The sequence below is a fragment of the Carassius auratus genome, unplaced genomic scaffold (assembly GCF_003368295.1).
Source record: "Carassius auratus strain Wakin unplaced genomic scaffold, ASM336829v1 scaf_tig00026611, whole genome shotgun sequence".
Classification (NCBI taxonomy): Eukaryota; Metazoa; Chordata; class Actinopteri; order Cypriniformes; family Cyprinidae; genus Carassius; species Carassius auratus.
Genome location: NW_020525536.1, coordinates 45,252 through 64,555, shown reverse-complemented (window position 1 = coordinate 64,555; position 19,304 = coordinate 45,252). Strand labels below are relative to the sequence as shown.

The 19,304-nt window shown below is 37.1% G+C and overlaps 1 pseudogene; it reads right to left on the bottom strand.

Moving 5' to 3' along the window:
* Positions 1-7,648: 7,648 nt before the first annotated feature.
* Positions 7,649-18,929, bottom strand: LOC113078815 (multiple epidermal growth factor-like domains protein 11; annotated as a pseudogene).
* Positions 18,930-19,304: the final 375 nt, after the last annotated feature.

Genomic DNA, 19,304 nt, shown 5'->3' with positions numbered 1-19,304 from the left:
GAAGTTCCCGTCAGATCGCATCTGACCTCTCCAAGGAATTATTTCAACACAAACCACTGATCTGGCTGTCTTTCAAAACGCAAAGCTTGTCTTTTCTTTTCTGTTTCATCTGTTTCATACAAGTTAGGGTAGTGTATGCTAATTGTATAGGTAACGAAGAAAACATATTCATTAAAGTAAACGGATATAAACGGATTCATATAGTGCATGCCTGGTCGTGTCTAACAAACCACAGGTGCAAAAAAAAATCATTTTAAAAAGAAAATTTTAAATGCTGTTCATATTTATCTGCATACCCTAATTATTCTTTTTACTGAACGCAAAAAAAAAAATATATATATATAGCTATATATATATATATATATATATATATATATATATATATATATATATATATATATATATATATATATAAACAGACACACACGCTCACCTAAAGGATTATTAGGTACACCTGTTCAATTTCTCATTAATGCAATTATCTAATCAACCAATTACAAGGCAGTTGCTTCAATGCATTTAGGGTTGTGGTCCTGGTCAAGATAATCTCCTGAACTCCAAACTGAATGTCAGAATGGGAAAGAAAGGTGATTTAAGCAATTTTGAGCGTGGCATGGTTGTTGGTGCCAGACGGGCCGGTCTAAGTATTTCACAATCTGCTCAGTTACTGGGATTTTCACCCACAACCATTTCTAGGGTTTACAAAGAATGGTGTGAAAAGGGAAAAACATCCAGTATTAGGCAGTCCTGTGGGCGAAAATGACTTGTTGATGCTAGAGGTCAGAGGACAATGGGCCGACTGATTCAAGCTGATAGAAGAGTAACTTTGACTGAAATAACCACTCCTTAAAACCGAGGTATGAAGCAAAGCATTTGTGAAGCCACAACACGCACAACCTTGAGGCAGATGGGCTACAAAAGCAGAAGACCCCACCGGGTACCACTCATCTCCACTACAAATAGGAAAAAGAGGCTATAATTTGCACAAGCTCACCAAAATTGGAAAGTTGAAGACTGGAAAAATGTTGCCTGGTTTGATGAGTTTCGATTTCTGTTGAGACATTCAGATGGTAGAGTCAGAATTTGGCGTAAACAGAATGAGAACATGGATCCATCATGCCTTGTTACCACTGTGCAGGCTGGTGGTGGTGGTGTAATGGTGTGGGGGATGTTTTCTTTGCACACTTTAGGCCACTTAGTGCCAATTGGGCATCGTTTAAATGCCACGGCCTACCTGAGCATTGTTTCTGACCATGTCCATCCCTTTATCACCACCATGTACCCATCCTCTGATGGCTACTTCCAGCAGGATAATACACCATGTCACAAAGCTCGAATCATTTCAAATTGGTTTCTTGAACATGACAATGAGTTCACTGTACTAAAATGGCCCCCACAGTCACCAGATCTCAACCAAATAGAGCATCTTTGGGATGTGGTGGAACGGGAGCTTCGTGCCCTGGATGTGCATCCCAGAAATCTCCATCAACTGCAAGATGCTATCCTATCAATTTGGGCCAACATTTCTAAAGAATGCTTTCAGCACCTTGTTGAATCAATGCCAAGTAGAATTAAGGCAATTCTGAAGGTGAACGGGGGGTCAAACACCGTATTAGTGTGATGTCCCTAATAATCCTTTAGGTGAGTGTGTGTGTATATATATATATATATATATATATATATATATATATATATATATATATATATATATATATATATATTATTGCAAAATAAGGTGGACAGCCCTAGTTACCTTGAGAGACAAGATTTACTTTTGTCCAGTTGATTGTCTGTATATGTGGCACCTGTCCACTGATCAAAGCTGGCGTACAGTATCATGGACAACCAGACCATACTGAATGGATGACCTCTAGAGCCCTGTCTGACTGGAAACAGGTGTGTGTCATCCATTGCTGGAGGCTCAGACTGATAAACATTATTGGCGAACATCTGTAGGCTGTCACAACAAAGTGTGGCAAGCGGAGCCACCTCCAATCCATCAGACTCGAGGGCTCTGTCCACAGACAGCCCCCCAGCTTCCATCACTCACACCAGGCAGCACGTGTCAGGGCACAGGGGTCCCAGCCTGGCTCTCCCACCTGCAGTGACGGTCTACTGCACTTGAGAAATGCTACAGCGATGGTGCCTGTGACAAAGACAAACACTTACACACACATGCATGTAGAGGTCCTGTTCCACTCAGGTGGGCTTGACAGGTGTAGGCAGGTGACCTCTGATACGTTTGACCCTCCCATTTGAGGTGCAGAAGAACATGTCCTCCACAATGTCCCACTACCCTCTACCTACACATCTGTGTCCTACAAACAGCATGTTTCACTCGGGTGATCAAAAATAATAGCATGTGTGAGCTGTACACTGATGTTTAGATCTTTAAATGAAAAAATCAGTACACTGTGGCATAAAAAAAAAAAAAAATTTATTTCAATTAACAAAATGACAAACAAAATGAAGTGTTTTCTGTACAAACATTTAATACAATTTAAAGCACCAATGCATCTTTTCAATGTACAGTGTAATTTTACTTGATAACATTTTTAGAGGTACAAAGGCAGAACAGAGGAACAAACACTTTTTAAAGCATTTTTTATTTTTTTTGAGTGAGTGCTAAGCACCATCATTTATAAAGATTTGGATTGTTTGGCATGTAAGACGTCTTTTGGAGGAACCGTCCGTTAAGTTTACAAGCGTCAAATTGTTTCGAAATCCTGTCTGACAGCTTAGGACATTATAGACATTGTCCTAAAAAGATGCTAAATTTAGTTATGGTGTATGTTTACAAGTTAAATTTTAGACTGTGTATGTCATGTATGGAAGGCAGAAACCCCACTAAGTGTTGGTTTATTTTGATGTTCCACTTTAGCGGTGTATTTGTGGTATGTACTACAGAAATGAGTGGTAGAGGCTTCACTCTGATCCCGTAATAGAGAGGTTCGGTCTGGCTTTGTGGCTCGGTGGGCGTTTGGCTGATCGGATGGTTTGGTTTGACTGTCTGATGTGGGGCTTATAAGAAACAGCAAGTTTATGCACACACAGAGCTCCCAAAACAAGCGTTTTTAAGTCACATCAAACTAGTCCACCATGCTGTGTGTGATATTCACATTAAAACACTCATTCATAGCCACAGTGTGTCCCTTCACCAAATATATTTATATACTCACACACTCATTGACAGCCTGGAAGTGGTCTTGTCCATGGAGAGAAAATGTTTTTTGAAAATATATTGATTAATACAGTATTTAAAAAGCTTTTTTTTTTCATTCCACATTCATTAGTTTCTGTATTTTCCACTGATATCTCCACCTCCAGTATGCTAAAATGGGGGTGGATTTGGGGTGATCAATCACAAAATGTGCAGTTCAACTAAATTCCTCTATGAACATTTTATTTCATAATATAAAATAAGTGTAATAAAGAAAAAGGAAAGTTATAAGAGGAAGTAAAGAAAAATACATATGCTAACACTCTCAAAAATAAGATGTGAAATGTGAAAGAACTATTTGTATCTTTAGGGGGATGTACAGGTTTTGGAGATTGCATGTATGGACCAGGTACAGTAAAACCCACAGTGACACACTCGCACACACTGTCATATGTTCCTTCACAAAACTCTCACACACACACACACACACACACACACACACACACACAAACACACATTGTGAAGTGTCCTGCTGTGATTCACTTAAAATAACTGTCAGAGAGAGGTGCCGTCACACAGACAGACAGGAGGCCCTTAACAGCTCAGGGGTCCATCACACACACGCACACTGAGCCTGACACGCATGCTGTTACACACACTCTCACTAATGCTTTGAGCTGAAATGCTCGGGCTTGTGTCGTGACTGACAGGAATAAAAAGACAAGTCGAATTTAGGGAAAGAAAGATGCCAAGGAGGTGAGAGATAAAAGAAAGTGAAAGAAAGTTTGAGTTTGAGCCAATGCAGCTGACTCTCACACACTTTAAAGGGTTAGTTCACCCAAAAATAACTTACTAAGCTAAATGAAGACATATACTTGAACTGTTTTCATTACAGCTAATTAATGTATATTAGCACAGCAGATTAAGCCAAATGGTAACCCTAATTTTTTTTAAAGTTTAGTCTAAAAAATATTATGTACATTATTGAAATATTTGAAATACATATGTATTTAAAGAATATGTATGGATGCATGCATTATATATATATATATATATATATATATATATATATATATATATATACCTTATTTTTATTTTATTTGAAAACATGATGTGTATTATAAATGTACATATTGACTAAGAGGCATGATTAATTGCATTCATTTATATTAGTAATAGTAGTAGTAAAATAGATATATTATTTATAAGCAAACACCTTATTTATTCACTAATGAAGATGAAATTATCGGCCCTAATTTTTTATATTGGAGGAAGTTTTCAGATTTAAATAACTTCTGGGGACAATTTTGGAATAAATATAATATTTATTTAATTTTGGTATTTCTATCAATTGCATTATGAAAAATTATGAATTTACATGTAGACTGAAAGACTTGATTAATTGCATTAAATTTATACAATAATATGCATGTATGTATGTATGTATGTATGTATTATTATTATTATTATTTGCATTCTAATTATTGAATTAACATGTCAATTCAACAACCATAATTTTTTGTGTTAATGATATATTTCATCACATTTAGCTAACTTCTGAGGACAAATTTGTAAACCCACACACATGCAAACCTTCACCTTCTTCACAGGTGGGTCCCAGCCAGGTGAGAGGACGAGCAGTGACCTGTGCGATGGTCACGCTGGCCTTCGTCTGCACACTGACATGGGAAAGAACAGCCTGGACCACAATACCTGCTGTCTCAAACTGAGAGAGAAGATGATGGTTTGAAAGTTTGAAGCAAGGTTAAGTGAGAGTTAGTGTAAGATGTGTAAGGTGTGTGTAACTTTCTCACAGCGCTTTCGTGTCTTTCCGGGTGGACAGAGACACCGCCCAGTGGTCAGATCACAGGGCGTCTCATCACACTCGCAGAGTTCTGCACAATCGTGTCCAAAATGCCCAGCATCACAACCTGTTACACACACAGTCAGAGAAACCGTCAAACTGACATGTTCATACTTTCTTTGCTGTTCAGTGAGCTTTCAGCTGGAGCTTTAAACTTCAGAAATGAAGTTAATCAGATAAAGTATAATTTCATGCGGATGATGTAGATGTCATTTTAAAATCGAGATGACTTACGTTTTTCACACTTGTCATCCTGGTAACACTGTCCGGTCACGTGATCACACAGGTGTCTATGTTTACAGTCACATGATTTAGCACAGAATTAACCCATTCACAGGGTCACACATGCCTCCTTTTGCACACTTACAAAAACTAAGTCATAACAAAGTCATAATTTGTCATAACAAAATCTGTGCATAAATATGAGAAGTGTTGTTTGGTTCCGTTATGCATCAATTCATGTAGGTTACTTCTGTACGCTCTGTGTTTCAGCAAGGCGCATGGATCTGTCTTCAATTTGGACCACATGAGGATGGTTTACCAAGCACTGATTAATCCTCATCCAGCACTAAATTATACTGTCAACACTTAATTTCCACTGGATATCTCATTTTAGCCTGAAACCATACTTATTCCATGCAGAACAAAAGAAGTGGCCTGATGAGCTTAGTGATTTTATTTATTTTATCCCGAGGTACAGTACAAAGCCAAAAAAAATTCCAAAAAGGTACAGCAACAATTCAAGTTCATAAGTACAGAAAAGCCCTGTTTGAACAGGACTGATTTTACTCGTGGATGATACTTTTGTGTTTTATGGGTATACACTACCAAAGTTTGGGGTTGGTAAGATTTATTACAAATGAAAGAAATTCATAAACATTAATAAATGCCAAGGCATTTATTTATTTGATCAAAAATGAAGTAAAACAGTAATATTGCAAAATATTATTACAACATAAAATGACTGTTCTATTTGATTATATTTAAAAATGTTATTTATTCTTGTGATAGCAAAGCAGAATTTTAAGAAACATTATCAGTTAAAAACATCTTAATATTTGTAAACTTTTTTTTTTCAGAATTCTTTGATGAATGAAGGCCAAAATGTACTTTTTTCAATTGTACTAAAATACTTTTCTTTTGATTTTTTTGGATTTTGTGAATTTAACACTTTTTCTCATTAATTTTGACCCATCAAATATCATAACTAAAGCTAAATGCATCCCTGCTTGGTGCACCTTTGTTACAGATTTATACCTTTTTGCCAACCTTCTGGGTTAAATATAGTAAAGCAACGTCGGATATGACTCTCACTCAAATCTATCATATCACATATTCCACATCCAGACAATAGAAATCCCAAATCCCATCCAAATCAGTGCATGAAATCACATTAATTCTATACTAATAATTGTACAGTTTTTCATGTCAGGAAGTATGTTCATTGTTAAACTGTAGAAGGAAAAACGTTCATCAGACCTCCCCTTAAGCAGGCACCTCATCGTTTTATCTATTAACTATGTCCTTCTCCAGACGGAAACTTCCAGTAACAACAAGAGCACAGGCATTATTTCCAAATAAACTACAATTTCAATTACTACAATTAGCACAGGCCCTCTCATTCCTCAACATGCATTTAAAGAGCTAGCCACACATGCGATCGCTCGATCACAAACAGCCACACTCACGTGTACAAACACACACACACACACCACACACAAGTTAACTTAAGCTCTGGATCATTAGTGCAATGGCAACGTGGGTCTGATTTGGCAGCGCAGCAAAAGAGCAATCATGTTTCTTTGGGTAATTTAGACTGGGAAAACAATAAGCCAATCGCTTTGATTCGCTTGCTTATTTATTTGTTTCCTCGCCAGCAGATCTGCCGACACGGAACATAGAGAACCAGCTACTTATAGTCATCTGTAAACATTAAACACAGGGAACGTATGCAGTGGCACTTCTGTGAGATGCTCCGAGCCAGCGTTTTCAAAGAGGCTTGGAAAACCCTGTTCCATTCCCACTGATGAAACACAAAGATTAGGAATCTCTCGCTTCTGTTCTTTAGAAAAAGGGCCACTGCGGTCAAATTCCCTCACGCAGGAAACTGCAGAAATTTGAAGTAAATAAAAACTAAATATTGCAAATAAGCCCTGAGAGAGAATCAGAAGGAAGGCAAATAAAACCCTCCAAGTGCAGGACTGAGAGACACAACGTATTTTGATATTATTTTGCTTATGAAGTCATCATAACACTTACGGCTTTCATGTCCTAACAAGATGAAGATGTTAATGTTATAGATTTGGGAGGATGGATGGGTGAAGGCACAAAAAAAGAAGAAAAGAATGACTGAGGTTGGAAATAAGTGGAAGGAAAAGGCAAAAAAGTGGAATAACACAGCTATTCACAATGTTGTTATTGTTAACTGAAACTATAATTTTCCATTGCGATCTGTAGGACAACCTGAAAGAAAAAGACAGAAAAAAAACAACTGTTATTAGCTAGAAATGCAGAATGCAATTTATTAGTTTGGTTGCACAGTTGTGAAAACAACCTAGATATCAATATATAGATATCAACCTGCAGATATCAGTCTATTTCAGATTGATATCTACAGAATATGTCTAATTTAGGTGACAGCAGTTGCCATAGTAACCAGGTAGACAGGTGCATTTCCCAGTGACGTGGTGACAGCTGTACGGATCTCCAGAACATGTGCACATTTGAGAAACAGTTCAAGCCAAACCTGCCCTGAGGACACACTGAGAGAGAGAAAACACTAGAAAATGACACATGCAGAGATGACTTATGCTGGGTTTCCCGAAAATGACAAGTTGTCTAGACAAATTCCAGAAAAGACATCAGGCCTCATACAGGAAGGAGATATGATATGACATGACATGAAGGGGAGGCTAGACATTTCATTTAACGTCATTCAAACATGCTTACGTTCATACACTTCCACATATGTCTGGAGTACCTGACGGAAACCAGGACATATGAGTGTGATTTTGGGAAGCGTCCCTTACACAGCACAAATCTATATCTCACACATACACTGAAAGACCATTATATAGCAATAAACGAGACTTGAGTGTATTCAGGGCTCGACAATATGGATTTTTCTACTGGCCTAGTCAGATTTGCACAGGACCTATTAGAAATATAATAGCTACTTTTCCCAACTTTTTTGTATGTATGATCATTTTTATTTTAATTATTATTACATTATTTGTCTTTGTGTGTGTGTGTGTTCACCACACTGGAATGTGTAAGAGATAAATTCAGACTCCAGACTAAAGAGAATAATTAGACTGTTGTCATTAGCCGTGTCTACTGCAGTGTGTGTGTGTGTGTGTGAGAGAGAGAGAGAGAAAGAGAGAGAGTTTATGTCTGTTCCAGACTTCTTATCCTTACACAGACAAAAACAAAGCCTGCTGTTTGAGTTGGCCACTCAGCACTAACCTTTATCAGATGTCTCACATCCACAGAGAGAGAGAAAGTGAGAGGGGTTGGGCGGGTGTTGAAAGAGAGTCGGGGAGCATAACCCAAGCGTGTGTAATGTAAAAATGATAGGCAGACACAGGGAGATGTGAATTACTAGTAGAAGTGTGCATAAGGCTGTTTGAACATCTTTTTAGTGTATTCTAGAGTGATGTGTGGAACCAAATGTTGCTGTAAATTAAAAGATTTAATCTTAAATTAAACCGATCACTGATTCGAGAGTGCTTTGACAAAACAGGCAATATATGGGATTAGGAGTATAATTCTCCTACTTCCTTTTTCTTCCACACAAAATTTGGTTATAAATACTATACAATGAATTAACTGAGACTAAAACATGATTTCAATCTTATTGTTAGCTCATAAAGTTACTGCAATCATATCTGAAATGTTGTATATGATACAGTACGTGTATTATAAAGCAGTCAATTTTTGTTTCTTTCTGGTGTTGCTATGGTAACAAGACCTACTTAAAGTGATGGAAATTATATATAAAAAAAAATCTTTACAATTTTGATAATAAGAAAATATAAAAAATAAACAGTGAATAAGCACAATTTTATATAAGACTTTATATTGTTCAAAGATTTGAGGAGTGAGGACAGAACGTTTTTTTTTTCATTCTTTTTCAGCAAGGATACATCAAATTGTTATAAATCAAAAAGATTTATATTCATGTCTAATTACATTTAAATAAATACTGTTCTTTTGAACTTTCTGTTCTTGAATTTTATTCAACATTTACCACATTAACCAAAGTATGAAGCAGAACAACTGTTTTCAACATTGATAATAATAATAATAAAACACAAAATGTTTTTGTCTAGCAGCAAATCAGCATATTAGAATGATTTCTAAATGATTGCGTGGCACTGAAAACTGAAGTAATGATGCTGAAAATTAGCTTTGCCATCACATGAATGAATTACTTCTTAAACTATATTAAAATAGAAAACAGCTATTTTTAACTGTAATAATATTTCACAATATTACTGTTTTTACTGTATTATTGATCAAATAAATGAGCATAAGAGACTTCTTTCAAAAACATTTGTAAAAATCTTACCGACCCCAAACTTTTGAGCAGCAATGTATATAAAAAAATATATTCTATCTGTTTAATATATATTAGTCTATACAGACAGTTATGAGTTATGGTCTTACAGGTGGTTTTAGAGGTAGGTGTTGCTTCTTAAAAACACATGAATGAATCAGTAGGATGAATAAAACGAGAGAGGTCTTACTCGTCTCACAGCTGTTACCAGTGTACCCTGCAGAGCAGCCACATCTGCGCGTCACATGATCACAGGCCACACCCCCTGGACAGATGCATCTTTGCTCACAGTTCCTACCGAACCATCCAGATGCACAGGCTATACACACAACATACAGACAGACAGTGAGAGAGAAAGCAGATGGATTGCAGAGAGAATGGCCTGCGTTCACCCAAGTGAACATTCCAGTGTGTAATGGAGACAGAATACAGTAATTTGTGTGATGACATGTGAATCGCTGCTATCAGTGCTTACAACCTCCTCACTATAAATCACCATAATCACTTACATCTTACTAACTACAGCCAAATAAAGCACTCTGAGTGAGTCTGTGTGAGAGAGAGACAGATGTGTTTATGAGTATATAGGGTCTTTGGATGGTAAAGGACAAGGACTTGTTTGTGTATAAAAGAAAGGCTATACATGTGTAGATATTAAATAATAATACATGAGTGTTTTAGATGTGAATGAGTGACTGAGTGAGTGTGTGTGTGTATGTATGTGTGTGTGTGTGTGTGTGTGTGTGTGTGTGTGTGTGTGTGTGTGTGTGTGTGTGTGTGTGTGTGTGTGTGCGTGCGTGTGTGTGTGTGTGTGTGTGTTTGTTTTAGCTCACTCTGTTGGCAGCTGGTTCCTGTCAACCCAGGTGTGCACCTGCACTGACCACTCTCCGGGTCACATGACCCTCCAGTGTGGCAGCTGGGACCAATTGTACCCGCTGGACGAGCTAGAACACAAACACATATTGGAACCAAATAGTGCTGTCAAAAGTACCGATATCGGCACTGAAGTTGTAAAAATGTGCCAGCACTCCACAGATATGTCTGTGCTTGGCTCAGTACTTTTGACAACACTAGAACCAAATTAAACTTTAAAAAATCTAAATATGTATTACTTTTTGTTTTTCTTCATTTACTCACATACACATAGATACATATTCAGTGATATATGTTCTATTCTAGATGCCTGTGTTATGTTCAACAATCTATTAGTAAGTTGAGTCAAACAGAAATATGACAAAACTGTCATTCACTTATTTTCATTCATATTCACATTTCTTTGTAAATCAGCTACTGAACTGTTACATGTTATATTTGTTTAAGACTCTTTGAATAGAAAGCATTTGAATCAATTTAATGCAAATTTAATGTAAAAAAAAAAAATGTGTGACAGGTCTCCAGGTACCCAGGCTACAGTATGAACAGTGTGGCACAAAATGACCCAGTATATGAGCCTGTGAAGTGTAAAAAAAAATGTATGTGTCCAGCTAACATATCTACACCAAATACAAAAAGATTTGTTTTAACACACTTTACGTGATGCCTGTAAGTGATTTGTACTTTGCCTGACTGCATTAACTTTTAGCAGACACGCTACTGTAAAACTAAAAAAGCATAAATGAGAAAAACCAGACGCCGATCTAAATAATGATTTATGATTTTCACACTTGAAAAAACTAATAACATCACTTAACTCCAGAGAGGTTTCAGCACAATCGTGATTTCCCTGCAAAACATGTCATGGGAAAGCCAGAAGTAAAACAAAACTTCAGAGAGAGGGATCTTTAACACAAACCTCACTTCATTAAAAAGAGAGGGAGAGTGAAACAGAAAGAGAGATAAATCTTTATTGGGCCCCTGATCTATTAAACTACTGATGGGAGATTGCATGAGAAGACGGATGGCACTAAACCAATGTTTCTACACAGCTCTCTTTAAAAAGCATCTAAGCCTAATAAAATACTGACAGACCCACGAATGAAAGCCTCCTAAAAACCATCCTTCCACAGTAAACACAAACATTCACAGATGAGATATGCCGATTTAACCTTGCAGGATGCATTTAACCTTTCTGCAGCCCACCAGGGGGCTTTTTGCCCTTTTTATACACACAAACACATGCTTCAAAATAAGCCATATATGTGAGGAGATAAATTGTCTATGAGGCATGTGTTTGGGAGAGCTGGACTGAGAGATTGTTGGGTTATTTCTGTGCGAGGATGCGGCATTCAGCCGGAGATGAGCCTCCAATCACACTCCAATTTAATGATGTGGGCGGCTTACCCAGAATGCATTGCGGCGGTGCCCAGCCAGTGGTGCAGCAACAGGCGCCTATGATGTGGTGACACTGGGCCTCATTCCCGCACTGGCACATCTGCACACAGTCCTGCCCGTAAAAGCCAACAGGACATCCTATGGAGGAGAGGAGATTTGCGTCAGCAGCATCTGTGTGTGCATTATAATGAGCAGTACATCACTGGAAAGTCATGCTCACAAGAGCCAACAGGATGTCAGCATTCTGATTCGAATATAATTAGGTTAGTGTTTTACTAGCATCCGTACGGACATATCCATCTTTCATCCCTTCGTCCTGTTCATCTTTCTTTTTCATGTCTCATTACCTACTGAATGCTCGGCCTGTGAATTGCTCTCATCAGCATTAATTGCATGATCTCATTCGCCACATGTGCGGCACATCCTTACCACAACAAAGTCAACATGTGTGAGGAAGACAGACAGACATTTCTAGGAAACTAGAGCACCTGCTGAGTCCACAGGTTCACTGTCTGGATGCAGAAATATGCCTCCGGTCCAAATATTCCCTGAACTCACATTTTTTCACTTTAATAACTGGCTTTTCAACTTGCTTTATACAAAGCTCACATAAAAATGTAGTACAACTGGCAAAAAATTGTGTTTTATTAATGCTTAATGAAAGGTTTTTGGTCAAGGTTTAACATGAAATGAAATGAAATAAAATGAAATGCTCATTTAGCGAATATAAAAGGTTTGGCTTATGAATATTGGTTATTTTTTTCATTTAAAGCCCAGCCTTTTTGAATCACACTTCACGCACAACAAAATCTAGTGACTAAAATGTATACTTCTTGCATTAAAAGGTTGCTTAGTAAAATAAAAAATAATAAAATAATATATTTAGGCAACTTGAACACACCGCCCACAGGTTCACTGGCTAAGTACAGGAGTATACCAAAAATAAAATTTCTAAACAAAATAAATAAATAAATAAATAAAATGGACAAAATTGTGAAAAGTGAGCATTGCATACCATAATAAAGCCAGATGAACAGAGACAGAGCAAGCAATTTTATAAAAAAATTAAATATTGTTTTCTTTGGAAAGCATGTATGATAATGCATGCACAAAAGGACCACAAACGTATTAACATTAAGTAAACTTCTTCAGTTTTTTACCTGAATTTCAGTTTTTCAAAGCTTAAAATATAATGAATATACCAAATTGGTTATATCAACTTTATAATATTTTTACGAAGATTCATAAGATTTTACAAAACGTCTAAACACTTTCTGGTCTTGTTTTCTGGTTGTTTGAAAACAATCAGATTATCCAAATCAAAACTTTAGAAGTTTGCTTCTTTGGAACACATTATGTGATTTTGTTTGCTTTTGTTTAGAAACACTGGCATCGTTACATAGCGTATCTGATATGAACCTACAGAACACTTTTTACAGACTCCTCTCACATGGCTACTGCATTTCATTCACACACACACACACACACACACAAGCAAATGAAATCAGAGTCTCTCTGTATGAGCAGAAGTGTAGACTGACATCCATACAATCACGGCGCATATGGTATGCAGACGCACACGATCACAGGAGATTGGTCTAGTATTCCATCAGCCTGATAAGGTCTTGTAAAGCGTGTGTGTGTGAGTGTGTAACGGCGGCGGATGGTTATGATCGGCTGCAGCCGGTAAAATATGTTTCATGGCTGAGGCCTTCAGAGATGGAGACCGGTGATAGCACTCAAGAGCTCGCCAAAGACCAGCCACATGTGTGTGTGTGTGTGTGTGTATGTGAGTCAGTTGGTTTGTATGATTAAGAAGCATGGAAGACATCTGAGCCTGTGGAACATGAGTGGAACTGCTGGCTACATCTAGATGAACTACCAAGTTGAAAGTGTCCCAAAACAGACGGGGTGGAATTGTGGGCCTGTGGAGACCTGATCTCTGTAGTCACAGCCTGATTTATTAAAGATGAAATCTGTGAATGTAAAAGCCCACTATAAACCAAAACAATCTGTGTCTAAATCAACGGCACTGGAGTTGATACAGATGGAGATGGAATGCTTATGGTCCCCTAAAACCTGGTTTTGCCCCATCCAAATCCTCTTTGTTGGATTTTAGTTGATTTTGGACAGTTCTACTACACTTTTCCCCTGCCGTGCAGAATCTACAGTAGATCAGCCCTGGTAATCCACATGAATGATAGTTCGCTACTCACTCAACCACACCACACAGATACAGGAAGTTATTTTGGCTTACTTTCTTTCTCTGCGGAAAGACCCTTTTGAGATTTTTCGTGATTGGGACTACACTGGTTGTGTTGTATGTTTTTGATTCACTGGTTTAAAAGATAAGAGTTCTCATAAGAGTAATTTGTTTTTGAAGCATACTATGCCAGTTATGCTGGATGTTTTTGATTCTATGAAAACATCAGCTCATAAGAGTCACTCATTCATTAAACTACACTGGTTGTGCCTTGTCTGTTTGGAAATATATCATCTTTTTGATTCCTGTTCACTCATTGAAACACTCACTCATCACTCACATGATGACATCAGTGCAGGAAACTTAAATCATACGTCTAAAAACATCTAGTCAGTTTGTAAATCAGAATACATTGGTTAAACTGTACTTTTTGATTCACTACAAAAGGATCAGCTCTTACGAATCACTTGTCTGTGAATCGGATATCACTGCTTGCACAGTGTGTTTCTGATTCCCTAAAAAATTATATATAAGAATAGTTTGTTTGTGAATCAGACTACACTGGTAACACGTTAGGCATTTTATTTCTTTCAGCCCTCTGAGGACACCTCAAAAGTTGTTTTCTTCCCATTGTTTTGTGGTCAGTTAACAATCGGTTATCTGATTCAATTAGTTACAGACTGAAAACTGGTAAAAATGTGAGTGTAGTTTGAGTTTTGGTGTATGTGGTGCTGAAAACGAAGAAAATACATGCATGGAATCAGTCGAGGTATGAGCTTGTTTGGCTTGTATGTGTATTTTGTATGTGTGTGTTTGACATGTGGGGTGTTTATTTATTTCTTTATTTTAGCTAAGATAAGACTCAGCTTCTATGTTTGGCCCTGTGTGCATGTCTGTACATTGTGGTTTTCTTATAAAGTGCAGCAGCTGGATGTGGCCGTCTCATTAAGCAGAGGATGCTGTCATGCATCCAGCAGGGTGTGTCTGCGTGTGTATGTTTGTGAGATGTTTAGTTAGTGGCTTAGATTAACCACTAGAAGGCAGATACAACTCTGTACCTTCAGGTCATTGAGGGCAAAACCTTCTTACCTGCTTCTAGTTCTTTCCTGCACTGATGACTTTATGACACAATAAACACAACATTTTTGTGTTTTCAGGTTGCTTGGCTGTGTGTGATGAGTGAATGTTACAGTGAACAAATGGGAATCAAAAACATTCCATTTTAAACACAGACACACACTCAGATTGCATGATGGGTGGGTTACCCTCTCAGACTGATTGAGACTTCCTGTTTCCCTGGTGAGAAAAAAGGCCCTAGAGCATTAGGCGTATGAAATCACTACTTATGGAGCAAAAAGAGAGATGTTCAGAAAAATAGATGTCATGCATTTAAATAAACATCACTGACCATTTTAGAAAGTGGATGCCTTTGTTTGTAACTCACTCTTTTCACAGTGTGATCCCACCCAGCCAGTGGTACAGGTACAAGCTCGGCCGGCATGGTCACATTCGGCCCCATTCTCACACTCACAGGATAGTTTACATTCTGCTCCGTAGAGGCCCTCAAGACACTCAAAGAGAAATCATCATGAGAAATGCAGATTTAGTATACATGATCAGAATTTAGTGTAAATATATAAAAACTATTGAAACTTATTTTTGGTAATTGAAATAAGGCATTGTTAAAACCTTAATTTGGACAACTTTAAAGGTGATTTTCTCAATATTTCGATTTTTTTGCACCCTCAGATTCCAGATTTTCAAATAGTTGTATCTTGGCCAAATATTGTCTTACCCTAACAAACCATACATCAGTGGAAAGCTTATTTATTCAGCTCAATTTAGAAAAATTGACCATTATGACTGGTTTTGTTGCCCAGGGTCACAAATTAGGGACAAGCACATTTTAAAATTACTACACTAAAATAAGAATTGTGACTATAAAAACAGAAACTAATTAAAATATTATTAAATATTATACTAGTGCATAAATAATACTTGACACTGAAATACTGCACATTTTTTTTAATGTATATTTTGATAAACATTGTAGATATCACTATGCTACATTGCACTCACATGACCCCATTATGTTGAATATGGGTAGTCTGGTCATTAAGAATTGTACAATTTCAAATTATTTTATTCTCAATTTGAGTACAAATGTCTTAAAGTTTTGCAGTCATATCAAATAAGTAAAAAAAAAAGCATTATGGGATATAATATCTAATATTATAGTTCCTGTGTGTATGAAACATCTATTTTCCCCCATCATTTTTGCATACCATGCACATTATGCATACTATATACTGCAGAACTAGTAAGAGTAGTATATTAGTATGATATTCATACAATGCCAGTCTATCCAGCCTCACACACACAGCGCCCACTGCTGGACTCACAGGTTACTGCATTACTGCCACACTGGCACAGCCTACACCCCAAAAACCTGCCTCACACACTACACAGATTATGTTTATTATTCATTTGTATTCATAGAGCAAATCAAAACACACATTTGAAATTTGAGAATGTAAACACACTTGTAAAGATTACTATTTGTATGTTTATTGATGTTCTTCTGCATGTCCATTTTATTTTATTTTATTGTATGTTTAAATATTTTTATTTTATTTTATGCACCACATGTATTTATTTATGTTTTGATCCTTAATATCAATATTTCCTACTATTACAGTAATAGCCTGCTTCACATCGAAAGAGACAGAAACCATAATTTTGTTTGTTCAGTGAAAACGAGGTGAAAAAGAAATCTGTTCAGTGAAAACGAGGTGACAGGTAACAGACGAGCTAACAGAAGCACTTAGCATTGCAGTTCAGTTCACATTGGCACATCTGTCTATCCTGTCTGAATACACTCACTCACTCTCTCTTTTTCTTGTCCTCCACAGAAACTGTAAAGCGCTCTCCCTCAAACTCACTTCACCCAATCCCCCCGAGGATGGGATAAAAGGCTCCGTTCGAGCGAGACAAAACCATCTGTTTAAGCAATTAAGACTAAAAAATGTATGTAAGTGATCAAGAAAAACTTTTAACTAAAACAGACACTTCAAATGTTTTTTAAACATGATCTTCAAATTCATTTATATCTCTCTTCAGCGAATAGAAGTAAAGCCTATTTATAAACACACACACACACACACACACAGTGTGTCCATCATAAATCTAGCTGCATGAAACATGTTTATTCATGACTCTCTCTCTCTCTTTAATACAAAGCTACTGAACTAAACTGACAGACACTGTGAAATGACTGGCACTTCCATCTGTCGATCATGTGAGTGTTTAGTGCATCTGCTCCTTGGAATTTTAAAAAGGACATATTGCCTGATGATTGACTGGTCACAATTGATTTTCTGATACAGAGCTATTAAAATAACTGAGCCTTTAGAGCAGTTCTGTGTACTGATATCTGACAGTCTCTAGAGGGCGATGCAAAGCCATTTTTGTCCCATTTGGAAACTCGGAATCCTTTGAAAACTCAGAATAAACTATCAGCTTATTATTTACTGAATACTGCACAGTAAACAATGAATACTGCCTGCGATAAATAGTAATTGAAACAAGTAGGCATTAATAAACATTTACTGTACTTATGTCTTGATGTTGCTTGTTAAATTCAAAAAGTGGTGTCCAGATATTCTTTTTTTTTTCAGAATTCTTTGATGAACATAACTTAAAAAAAAACTAACTGAATTTAATGAAAATTAAAGTCTTTTGTAACATTATAAATGTCTTTACTGTCTGTTTGGTTCAATTTAATGCATCATTGCTGAATAAATCTAGACTTATTTTCTCTTTAAAAAAAATCTTACTGAACCCACACTTTTGACCAATAATGCATATTTGTTCTTTAAACTAAAAAATGTTGCCTTGCTTCTAAAAATATTTTTATATTTTTTTTTGTGCTGTAATGGAACTGAAATGCTTGTAGAGTATCGCACAAGAGAAACATAGAAAAGACTAGAACTGAGGAAAGAAAAAGAAATACCTCTTCTCATATTTCTCTATATTTTCCTCATGAGACTACACAAGACAGAAATGTGGAGCATTACAAAAGTAAAAGAAGGTTATGAATAATGAAATATGACATACAGTAAGTAGAGAGGAAATGTCACAAGCCATGAAGAATTGAAGATGTTAAAACGCAGTTAAAAAAGAAAACGAGACTGAAAGCATGTGTGCTGCACCGTTTTCACAGTGCAGACCGTGGACCCCTGGAGGACACAAGCACTTCCCCATCACTGGGTCACAGTGGCCCCAGTTCTTACAAACACACAAACTGTTACACTGAACACCATATGTGCCCTGAGTACAAGCTAAAGGAGACAGAGAATGCATAAGTAAATAGAATGGATTTTTTGTTCATTGTATGGTGGTTGTATCCACACCCTGAGACACATTATATGAAAACACCACGATGTCCCCTTTAATGTCTAAGCTGGCGCAAGATAGTTAAATAAACAATATTTATCTGTAAAGAAATCTACATATACTTGTGTACATGTCATGCACTTTAATCAATCTTTGAAGTCCTATTCTGCCATTCTGTATCCTGATCTACAGCTACATGGTGCCTGTCCATTCACATTACTGCAGATATGAGCACATCCACCTTTATGTTCCTTACAGGGGTCCTTCACTGAGACACACAGCACACACACACACACACACAAGACTTTACATAACAATAAATATATCACTACAGTAAAATCAGTAATTCGTAGAAGGCAAATGCGTGTGAACTCACGTTCACGGTGTTTGCTGACTCTTTTGAGCTGGTAGTTGCTGCGACATTCACACTTGTACTGCTTGTGCCCCAGATCAACACACCTGTGCTCACAGTCACCATTCTTCACAGAGCAAGAGTTCACTGCTGGAAAAAGGTCACACACACATAGGTTTCAGATAATAATTTCCCGTCTATGACTTTGGAGACCACAAAACTTGATGCAAAGTAAATATAATATATAGCCAGTTTCAGATAAAATGCATTCACTCACATGTCTAGTGATGCTGCGCCCGCATGCAGTATAGGCTACTATAACACTCTTCAGGTCTTATATTGTGAGCAGGTTTCAGGAGCCCACCCTCCACTTTAAAAGGTCCGATCAGTTCATTATCCACGAGTGAGGAGTTGCAGATAATAACTTCATGAAAGCACTATAAGTTTTCTCCTTGCAGATTGAAATGATCGGGCATCCAAAGTCCTGGAGCAGGTATCAAC